Here is a 12421-nt window from a genome sequence, read left to right on the forward strand (position 1 = left end):
TCAAACCAGGGGTGTCCAAACTCGCTCCTGGAGGGCCGGTGTCCTGCTGAGTTTAGCTCCAACTTGCTTCAACACATCTGCCAGGAAGTTTCTAGTATATTTAGTAAGAGCTTGATTAGCTGGTTCAGGTGTGTCTAATTGGGGTTGGAGCTAAACTCTCCAGGACACTGGCCCTCCAGTTTGGACACCCCTGCTTTAAACAATGTAATGTAAATCTTTGTTTTAAAATTCATTAAACTTCAATTTCAGCCAGTATTCCATATGCATGGGCCAGGGGGTAGAGAGCAGTGAACACTATGTAGGAAACATATCAATGGCAACACATTGATATATTGAGTTTGTGCAGGAAATGAGTATCCACATCTGACCACAAGATGGGATCCACAACAGAATTATATCGGTGTAAATTTCTAAATAAATTATTTAATTATTGAATTAATGTTGGTGTACATAACAGAAAGCTAAATATTTTGTTTCATTTGTAATAGACAGCTCGCTAAATCCTAATAACTATCATAGAGTCTGATCAAGTTTAAAATCTAATCCGTCTGAGGGATTTATCAACCAGGGGTGATAAATCCAAAACTAATGTCACAAGTTATGTTGTTACAAGTGAAGTTTATTTATAAACTGATTTCGAGAGGATCACGTGCTTATGATTGCTTGCTGCTGGCCCCGCATTATCCAATTTATGATTCACCAATCAGATGACTCCTAAGCCACTATAAATGCCCTAGGTTTCATACTACAGTCTTCATCTTTTTGAAGAATCCCCCTCCCACCCCTACTCCTCTTCCTTTCCTAGATGGGTGGCATGGTTGCCCAGTGGTTAGCACTGTTGCCTCACAGCAAGAACGTCTTTGGTTTTGGTCATTACCAAACCAGGATGGAGCCCCAGGTTCGAGGATCTAATGGGGTCAGGGCTCTCTCGCAGGACAGCATGCCAAACAATCAATTGTTTTATTGTTTTAACAAACATTCGCACACTGCATCGCAAACTTGTACGGTTACAACTACACCTCTAGAGCTGTAGTTAGAAGCATAGTTACTGATTGTCTTCTATTCAGTTATCCCCTAGGCTCGTTTTAAAAACGTAGCATTTTTTGGAGATTGCGAATTATGTAGCCAGAATTATGTATGGCTGCATTTCGTCTTTAAAACGAATGCTATGGGGCGGTATGATGCTGTTCCTGTTCACGCTTACCAGCTGACCACTTACCTCCTTATGAATGGCTTTCCTGCAGTTATCAGTTTATCCAGTAGCTAGCCATGTATGTCTACTTGAGATGCAGAGAGTAGTTGACCACAACGACAGGGTTTGAGTCCTGCAAAGAACGGTTCCAGAAAGTGGGTAAGACAAAAACAGTAGCCAAAAAATAAAATAAACAAGTAAATAACAGGGTGAGAATGTGGTAAAAATCAGCCGAGGGCTTTTCTTTTTCTGGATTGCTTTTGAAAACACTATTGGTTGGGTTTAGGGAAGGAGGAGGGTGGGTCAGTCAATCAGTAAGTCAGACGACAGCGGCCTCTGGTGGATTTACCCCAGAAGAGCAGGCGCGAATGGCACTCGCAAGAGAAAATTGAAATCTCAAAAAGCATACACAGCAGCCTCTGGTGGATTTGGAAAAACAAATTATGTCCAATTCCTTTTGAATGTTTCAACATCCACTGTGAATAATTAAAAAAATAACTTAAAGTCATCTTTCTTACATGTAATTTGCTTTTACTGTAATGATTTTACAGTTCAGTTTTAGTGATCGTCAGATTGAGTAGTGCACTTCGAAATCATTTATGCCATTTTGAACGCAGCCGTGGCTCATGACGAAAGCTATAGGGGACCTATGATTTAAAAGTGAAAATATTAAGTTGCATCTCCAAAGCTTGTTAATGCACAAAATATATAGGAAAGCCTACATACATATTTACATTTTACATATGCTTCAAATAATATGGAAAATTAATGCATGTTTTTACGGAAACATACTGGATTTTTTTTAAAAGGTTTATGTGTGTAAAAAATATAATTTGCTCATAAAAAAATAAGTAGATAATGCACTGCACACCATTTAGAGCATCATTGGGGGCATTTTACGTTATAACTAATGTGGTTCAAATGATGATTTTGTGACAAAGCAACTACAGTTTTGGGAAACACTTGCCACTACATCATTCATTTTACAAATGATGCAACCTACTATGGTAGTTCATCCGCAAGTTTTGATGTTATTTTGAAAACGCATCCTAGAATAACACAAACCAAATGGCATCCCTTCCGATGCACCGATGTTCTCAAATTCACGCAATTATTTTCATTCACTTCTTTAAGCCAGCAGCTAGCTTTCTGCAACTCTCACTTGATTCCCCACTGAAGCTAAGCAGGGCTGCGCCCGGTCAGTACCTGGAAGGGAGACCACATGGGAAAGCTAGGTTGCTGCCGGAAGTGAAGTTAGTCAGGCCAGCAGGGGGCACTCAACCTGCGGTCTGTGTGGGTCCTAATGCCCCAGTATAATGAAGGGGACTCTATACTGCTCAGTGAGTGCCGTCTTTCAGATGAGATGTTAAACTGAGGGCCTGACTCTCTGTGGTCGTTAAAAATCCCAGGATGTCCTTCGAAAAATAGTAGGGGTTTAACCCCGGCATCCTGGCCAAAATTTGCCCACTGGCCTCTGTCCATCATGGCCTCCTAACCATACCCATATCATAATTGGCTTCATCACTCTGTCTCCTCTCCACCAATCAGCTGGTGTGTGGTCTGGCGCAATATGGCTGCCATTGCATCATCCAGGTAGATGCTGGATGATGCAATCATCCAGCGATTTGAGTGTCCAGAAAAGCGCTATATAAATGTAAGGAATTATTATTATTATTATTTAAGTGAAATAATGAATGATGGTACAGGGTGCCAATTTCAGATACAGCCAAGAAAAATGTGCAGAGTGGGGGGTTGCAGGGACCAAGATAGAGAACCGATGAGTTAGATTGATTTGGCTCCTAAACTAGTATGACCATTTGTGTTATAGAAAGAAGGAAAATGTGACTTGAAATCATACAGGAAGCCATGTTTGAACTTGTTTCACCTTTGAATTGCTTGTTTACTTTTGGGATATGCTTTAGTTATGGAAATATAGTGTATAGGTTGTTAGCTTTGTGAATTATTGGTTTTGATGAGGCTGTTGCAAATCTAAATGCTCAACTGGGGCGATAGGGTTACTTTCAGATGCATTTGCCTTTAAGCCACATGTGTTATTATTCAGGTGGCTAGCTATAAACATGTCATCTTTAACTAAATTTCTCAGCAGGGTTTTTGTTTCAGACTGTTGCTCTGCTATGACAGTAGTTGAACTGAAATAGAAAACTGATCATAAAAGAATATGTTTTACATCAGAGGTGTCCAAACACTTTACTGCATAGGGACAGAAATAAATGGTGCAGTAAATAAGGGGCCAATACATTTTAAAATAATTTTAAGAATTTAAAGAATATTAATATGTATTAGGAAATGTTATTAGTTTATTATTAGTTTATTAATAACTGTAATTAATGACTGTAAATACTTCTTACATAGTGTGTTTCAGGCCTTGAAGGGACAGTTGACTCAAAATATGACAATTTTGTCATGATTTATTTGCTTTGTTGTTCCAAGCCTAGATGACTTTGTGGTTCATATTATGTTACAGTATACCATTCACTTTCATTGTATGGACACACTATATGGACACACAAATAATATTGTCAGCCTAATGTTAAACAGATACGATTCATAAACTTTCAATAAATTGTTGGATATCTTTTCTGTACTGTATGGACAAAAAACACTGAGACATTATTATTTAAAATATCATCTTTTGTGGGTTTCCAAAACCCTGAAACAATATCAGGATGAATAAACAATGAGAGAAGTATTATTTGTAGGTGAGCTGTCCCTTTAAGCGACCACAACTAAATCTGGAGGCAATCAAGCGGTGTGTTTGTATCAGTGTATCGATCACAGGTGCTCACGGTCTCAGCGGTGCTTGGAAATAACTTTGCAAGTGTGTGTTTGGAAGGACAAATGGCTTTCCACGCTCTTTCAGTACATCTGGAGTGAGCAGATTTCCTGTATCATTCTTCCTTCGAGCTCAGGGACTCCAACGCTGTTCACACACACACAAATGCGCCACAATTTACAGTTCTTATGCTTTGTCAGTCTTGTCAAGACACTTGAGCATCCGGCCTTCTTTATCGGCAAACCTGAGGGCAGCAATGACAGGCCTGAGGAAACACCAGAGACCAGTGTAAAGTAAATTTAGCCCTGACCTGACAGCCTGTCTCTTTGTCTGGCTGACAGGAGCTCGACACATCACTCTGGGCTCCATTGATTACGATTCTCAGCTCATTGTGGCTTCTCTGTCACTTCGAGTGATATTACTTGAATATTTCCTCTCCCAACCGTCTTTACCTCTGTCCTTTAACCGACAGCAGCATTGGCTAAACTTAATTCAGATTGGCTTTGTAACTTTGTTATTTCATCTTAAAAGAGGAATTGCTTTTTAAATATGAGTGTGAAATGAATGGTAATTTCTCAGTCCTCAGTCATAATGTCTTCCCCTGAGGTTGACGACTACTGTAACTTTCAAGAAACGTTTCAAAGATGGTTCAAAGTGCAAATTGAGGATCGCCTTCTGCTTTTTTTCTCGCTTTTGCAATGATTGAAGTTTTGTTATGTGTTGTCACTGCAAAATATGAAAGCAAAGTTTATGTATGCTTTGTTACTTGGAATTATGTGTGTATGTTAAAGAAAAGTGGGTCACAGTTTGTGTTAAGGTACAATTTTAACTATAATAAACCATGAACTTTGAATTTTGCCTCATTAAACTCATATCCTGCTTCTTATTAATAATTATGTAAGTGGTAGTAAGGTTTAGGTAGAATTGGGGATGTAGAATAAGATCATGCAGAATATGTACTTTATAAGTACTAATAAAAAGTCAGTATCTTAACAATAGGCAGAAAATAAGTCACTATTAAATTGTGCACTGTAAAGGGTTCCACACAATTCATCCATGTTGTCCCAACACAAATTGATTCATTTAAGTGAACAATTTCTGTCCATAAAAATTATGAACAGAATTGATAACAATGGACAAAATTTCAAAGCGCAGCCTTGGGCTGGAGGGGGTGAAGTTCAGCGACCACAGGATTTCGTCTCTGTTATTTGCAGATGATGTTGTTCTGATGGCTTCATAGAACATGGACGTTCGGTATGCAATGGGACGGTGTGACTCGGATGAATCCGAACCTCCAAGTCCGAGGCCATGGTGCTCCACCAGAAAAAGGTGGTTTGCCATCTCCAGGATGGAGGAAAGTCCTTACCCCAGGTGGAGGAGTTCAGGTATCTTGGGGTTTTGTTCACGAGTGAGGGTAGGATGGAACGTGAGATTGACAGGCAGATTGGTGCAGTGGCTGCGATGTAGTTGAAATACCAGTCCATTGTGGTAAAGGAGCTGAGCCAAAAGGCAAAGCTCTCAATTTACCAGTCAATCTACGTTCCTACTCTCACCTATGGTCATGAGCTTTGGGTCATGACTAAAAGGACAAGATCTTGGATACAAACGGCCGAAATGAGTTTCCTTTGCAGGGTGGCAGGCCGTGACGTGAGGAGCTCTGTCACCCATGAGGAGCTCGGAGTAGAGCCACTGCTCCTCCACATTGAGGGAAGTCAGCTGAGGTGGCTCGGGCATCTGTTTCGGATACCTCCAAGACACCTACCTAGGGAGGCCTTCCAGGCATGTCCCACCGGGAGGAGGCCTCAGGAAAGATCCAAGACAAGCTGGAGGGACTATGTCTCTCGGCTGGCCTGGGAATGCCTCGGGATCCCCTTGGAGAAGCTGGAGGAAGTGTCTGGGGAGAGGGAAGTCTGAACTTCTCTCCTAAGACTGCTGCCCCCGTGACATAGCCCTGGAAAAGCAGACAAAAATGAGATGAGATGAGAACTTAACAAATTTAAGTGCACTAGACATAAAAAAATTTAATTGCCCTGAAAAAAAAAACTGGTGTTTCAGCTTATTTTAAATAAGTAGTTTGAAAAAGCATCTAAATAAATTGAGTGTGAGAATTGGTGTGAGCATAATGTCTGGACAATTAAAAATTTATTTTTACTGTTTAAATTAAAATAGTCATTTCTGTTTCATAATATTGTCACAATCACTAGTGATCTAGCCCATAACTACAACTACCATGGTGCTGTGCGTCAATCAACACCCGCTACAGCTGGCAATAATCCGGACACTGTAAAACGTTTCACATTGGTTAAACTTACAAGTTCACCAGCTGCCTTGAAAATGTGAGACAACTCAACTTAGAGAGATTCTTTGTTTCAACTTAAGATGTTGAGTTTCACAATTTATTTAAATAAAATTTAACAACTTAAGTTGAAACAAAGTCTCTCTAAGTTGAGTTGACTCACATTTTCAAGGCAGCTGGTAAACTTGAGTTTGTAAGTTTAACCAAAGCAAAACATTTTACAGTGCACTAAGCTGAAACTCGTAATCAATGATTAACTGGACTAGAAAGACACCTCACATTTTCACACACACACTGCTGAGTCTTGTTTGCGGTAACATTTCTAAGCGTTCTCTTATCTAGTCTTGATGTGCTTTTGACGTTTGCCTTGTTTTCTTCTGTATGTTGTTTTGCCGCCTGTATCGACCTTTTTGCCTGTGACCACGACTACAATTTTGGATTAATCTTATGTATCTGTTCGCTCCTGTTTGACCATTACCTGCCTGACTAAGCTATTAAAGAAACTGCGTTTGGACCCTCACTTTCATTGTCACCTGACTCCTTATGTTACAATACTAGAATGGCCCAGATATCAATAAGAAAAAAAATGAAACTCAAAAATATTGCTTAGCCCTACTCAAGTATATGGGCTTTTAATACAATTAAAAGTAACAGATTCTTTATAATTATAATGTCTCTTCAACTGTATCAGCCACCCGTGCACATTTCCAGTAAGAGGTTTCATTACGTTTTCCACATGATCATGATCTTTCATGCACATTTCAGCACATTTACCTTCAGCACATTTACCTTTGCTCAAGCACTGTCTCTGCAGGTTACACTATGATCTATGTTTACTTCCTGTGTTTTTGTCTTTGCACTGCTAATTATACCTTCCCCTTTATCATTTATTTTTCATTTTGTTAGTTATTTTTATATATTTGTGCATTTTTTCATCACCATTGCACCAGTGATACATGTGATGTGACATTTATTAAATCTTGAAACTGAACTACAGCCTGTTGATGTGTTCTTGACAAAGAGATCTGTTGCATATTGTAACTATATTTTATTTATTAGTGTGAAGTTGCCCTAAAGTTCACTTTGTCTTTAAGATACTTGATGATATTTTCCCTAATATAGATGTCATTATGATGTAATAACATTTTTATTTTATTTTATTTATATAAATGTATCTTTATAAAAACTGCTTTGCATTAATATACCATCATTATTCCTATAAGGGTTAATATACTGAAGTTTAGTTGAACAGTACTTACAACAGTAACTTTATGCATATTTCTTTTTTTCAGGAAACTGCATTAACCGTTGTCATCCTTCGACTCACCAAGAATGATCATGACTCTGATGTTGTTCCTCAGTCAGAAGACCTTGTGGTATCTGTGTCTAGACCAGCCTCCTTGTGGTTTGTAGCATTACTTTGTTGTTGACTTGCACCTTGTGCGTTATCCGTATTTGAGATTTTCTCTATTGTGGGAGACAGCATTTGATTTTAATACAGGAAACAAGATTTCAATTTTGACTTTAAGTTAGCACAGTATACATTTATCGTTTATTAGAGACTGCTTGAAAACCCTCAGGTTGTTGGCATGGAACATTCTTTCAAATTTCAAACAAATGCCATTTTAGAGCATTTTTATTCTCTAAAACAATTACGCTCGGTGAGAATAACAAATGCTTTCATTTGTTGTGATTTGGGGAATATTTTTTTCCACTAAAAATGGATTTCTTCTCTTCTGAGGTTACAACATTAGTATTGTTTTTTCAAAATCTATATAAACATGTCTGAGAGCACAGTTTTTGTTATTTTATGCAAAAGAAAATGCTTTAAATGTCTATTTGTGTTTTAAATTTGGACGAAATATCTTCAATAGTTAATGGAATGAAATACAAATCAACACATAACTATAAATCATAAATCCATGGAAACCGATCATTTTCAAGTAGTCTCTTAATTTTTCACTTTACATTTATATATTTGATAAATTTATTCAAAACACACATATATAAATACACTACCTGACAAAAGTTTTGTCGCTTATCCAAGTTTTAGGAACAACAAATAATAACTTGACTTCTAGTTGATCATTTGGTATCAGAAGTGGCTTATATGAAAGGCAAAGGCCTCTAGATTATGCTTATCTTACCAAAATAAAACATGATCATGCCTTGATTTTTAATTATTTAATTAGGACCGTAAGGTCTGACTTTGCTTAGACAAAAGTCTTGTCACTTAACAGAAATAATGTACAGTATAGAATATAAAGTCATGGTGCAGTGGAAAAAGAATTTATATTGTGTATGACTCCATTGAGCTTGGAGGATTGCATCCATACACCTCTGCAATGACTCAAATCACTTATTAATAAAGTCATCTTGAATGGCAAAGAAAGCGTTCTTGCAGGACTCCCAGAGTTCATCAAGATTCTTTGAATTCATCTTTAATGCCTTCTGCTTAATCTTACCCCAGGCATGCTCAATAATGTTCATTTCTGGTGATTGGGCTGGCCAATCCTGGAGCACCTTGACCTTCTTTGCGTTCAGGAATTTTGATGTGGAGGCTGAAGTATGAGAAGGAGCGCTATCCTGCTGAAGAATTTGCCCTCTCCTGTGGTTTGTAATGTAATGGGCAGCACAAATGTCTTGATACCTCAGGCTTTTGATGTTGCCATCCACTCTGCAGATCTCTCACACGCCCCCATACTGAATGTAACCCCAAACCATAGGTTTTCCTTTACCAAACTCAACTGATTTCTGTGAGAATCTTGGGTCTCTGCTGGTTCCAATAGGTCGTCTGCAGTATTTGTGATGATTGGGATGCAGTTCAACAGATGATTCAGAAGAAAAATCTACCTTCTGCCACTTTTCCTAATAATCAACTAGAAGTCAAGTTATTATTTGCTGCTCTTACAACTGGGATCGACGACAAGACTTTTGTCCGATAGTATTTATATGTAATAATTTAATTTAATTAGACCATTTTAAAAGTAACATCTCTGGTAATAAAAATTGTTGTTCCACTCTAGTTCCACTCACATCATCTGCCAAGAAAAAAAAAACAGAGCGTAGGTGTGTTTGTGGCAGGGATTTACTGATACAGCTTATGTTAGGCATCCTGTCAGGGAGCTCATGATTGTGCATGTGAGTGTGCGTCTGCATGCATGCCTGTGTGTGTGTGTAAACGTGCATCTGAATGTCACCACCTGGCACGAATCACGCGGGCCCCATGGTTTGATAGACCCACAACAGGTGTGTGTGGAGGCACAGCAAACACCCTTGACTCCTGACAGGTGTTGAAGTTTGGGTTTCAGCCCAGACTGCGCTGCATTTGCTCATGACACTCACATTAGTCACCGCCGGACCTCTGACTCTAATAGCCAGCTAGGTATACTAATCCCTCGGCGGGCCATAAATGTTAATAGCTTACTAGGTACGGTAATCTCCAGTGGTGACATTTGGTCTACCTTAATCTGAAGATGTATTAGAGGAGGAGGGAGGGAGGGATGGATGGTGGGATAGATGGATGGATGAGGATGGGTGGAATTACAGCAGTCGTAGTGAGGCGCAGGCAAGTAAAAATGTATCATTTGGCTTAACCCGCTCCATCAGACTCCTGTGCGTACTGGGGGGTCCAAATCCAGACGGCTGTGGGGGGTCCAAATCTCAGGCTCTATAGGGAAAACAGAACAAGCACTAGAGGATAAGGCATAATGCTGGGTCAATGATCATGTGTAGTGTAGTAGTAATTTGTAAAAATGTAACTGTTTAACTAATATGTTTAAATTATAATTATAATAGTCTGTTAATCTGAAAAATTAATTTTGCCGTTTTTTATTGAAAGCCTTCAAGCCGTTATTTTCTTATAGATGCCATTTTTAAATTAATTATTCATTCATTTTCCTTCGGCTTAGTCCCTTTATTTATCAGGGGTCACCACAGCGAAATAAACCACCAACTTCCAGCAGCAACCCATCACTGGGAAACACCCATACGCACTCATTCACACATGGCCTTTTAGTTTATTCAATTTACCTATAGCGCATGTCTTTGGACACCCAGAGGAAACCCATGCAAACACGGGGAGAACATGCAAACTCAGTAGCAAAATATCAAAAGAAAACAGCACACTGCTACTTTAGCTCTCAAAAAAGTTTAATGTCACAATGTTTCGATCGACATGGTCTTCATCAGGTGGATGATGAAGACCATGTAGGTCGAAACGTTGTGACATTAAAATTTTGAGCACCTGCTTTTGAGATTCCTAGATGTGCGCACATTTCTGTTTCTTGGTTGCTTAAGAACATGCATATTCCACACAGAAATGCCAACTGGCCCAGCCGGGACTCGAACCAGAGACCTTTTTGCTGTGAGGCAACAGTGCTAACCTGAGCCACTGTGTCGCAATATAATTAATTATTTGGTTGATTGATTGATTGATTGATTGATTGTTTGATTTTGTTTTTTTAACATTAATTTGGAAAGGTTCGAGGGAAATGTATCTTAATTGCAGGGTTTTTAATATAACTGTGAAATTATTCTCATTTTAAAATTGCACATCTTATAATAATAATTTTAATATTATATTAATTAAAATTGCATAATTGTGGCATTGTTTTTAATAAATTAACATGGGAAAACTTTTCTTTCTTTTTTTACTTTGATGGGGGGCTTATAAATAAATAAACAAACAAATAAGGGATCGATTTTGATCACATTTTATCATTATATGCTGGAAGGTGTCTATTTGCCATAGTAAAATGTTCTCAATAACCTATTTTTTTCTACTTGGAAAAGAATCAATTAAATCATAGTAATATAAATGAATTCATAACAATTGTTTTCATAACTGCAACAATTTCATAATTAAGACATTACACCTCCCAATTGTGACTTTGCATCTGGCAGTGTGACTGTTTCACTCTTTATATTTTTTTATTCATATCAGAAGACCTTTCCCTTCATTTTTCCCTTCATCCCTTGACTTTCCCTTCAACTTTCGCATTTAAACTTTTCACAATTAATGAGTTTTGTTTGTTTAATAAGGAATACGTTGTCCCTCAAGCCATTATAACACCAATAAAAAGTTTTGTTCTCATAAACAAACAAACAAAATAATAATAATAGTAATTCTGACAGTACAAATAAATTTCACAGAATGTAGTACTAGTACACAGAAATGCTGCAACCGTGTAGTCATGAAGTCTGATTTATTCATGGAAACACATGACATTTACAGGAAGGCCTCTAAACAGGAACCTGAGCAGGAAAAGAGCTGTTACACCATATTAAAGCAGTAATCAGAATGAAAGTGAATCATACAGGGGCTAAGGTGTGCCTCCCATCTGTGCGGTCCTGATGTGTCTTTCAGAGAGGGTCAGGAGGTCATCTTCCTGCTGCACACACTGTAACATTCACGATGAATTCAGCAATACAAAAAATACACCTTTTTACACGACCCTGAAGTTATTTAAACAAGACTTGTTGCTGACAAATGCAATAAAGATCGCTGCACAATTAATAGCCCCTTACAGCAAAGTCCTTTCCAAGACACGAGTGTAATCACGTCACAGAACCTCATCCAAAAGCACTAATCCTCCTTTATTTTGTAAGCTGATAGAGCAACCATATGCCCCTGCATATCACTCACTCAATTTTAGGTGAAACCAAACCCTGACCTCCCCTCCCCAAAACAGTGTTATATTTCCAAGGTCTATTATTAATCTGTACTTTTTTCCCCCCACACTGGATTAGACCACAGCTCTCCCCCACTCTTCTCTTTTCCACTTAGACCGGTATTATTGCCATAGATGCACTCAGATTAGTCATGTGTTTATGTTGACAGCGGCTGTAGCTGGATTAGGTCATGGTTGTGGGACGCAGGGGAGGGATGTTTGTGACCGTCTGCATGCACATCAAGGGCCCCCGTCTCCATTGACCTGCACCTACGGCCTCCCCATGCTTAAACTGACAATAGGTCGAGCAAGACCCTCGCCCCATGCAGACAGCCATTGTCCTGAGACGTACAGCGGCCCAGACACCGAGGGGGTGGAAGGGGTGCAGCTTGATTGGGGGGGGGGCTGTGACAATGAAAATATGGGGCAGAGTGACATCGTAGGTGTCGTGCAAGACTGCTTGTTCC

At 38.9% G+C, this 12421-nt stretch overlaps 1 long non-coding RNA gene across 1 annotated transcript; it reads right to left on the reverse strand.

Annotated features, from left to right (window-relative positions):
* Positions 1–5064: 5064 nt before the first annotated feature.
* On the reverse strand, positions 5065–9945 carry LOC130235354 (uncharacterized). The gene is made up of 3 exons (XR_008838386.1): positions 9747–9945; positions 7610–7749; positions 5065–5937 (listed from the first exon to the last, which is right to left on the reverse strand). It is a non-coding gene; the product is annotated as an uncharacterized LOC130235354 (long non-coding RNA).
* Positions 9946–12421: the final 2476 nt, after the last annotated feature.

This window comes from Danio aesculapii, chromosome 9 (assembly GCF_903798145.1).
Source record: "Danio aesculapii chromosome 9, fDanAes4.1, whole genome shotgun sequence".
In the NCBI taxonomy this organism is placed as follows: Eukaryota; Metazoa; Chordata; class Actinopteri; order Cypriniformes; family Danionidae; genus Danio; species Danio aesculapii.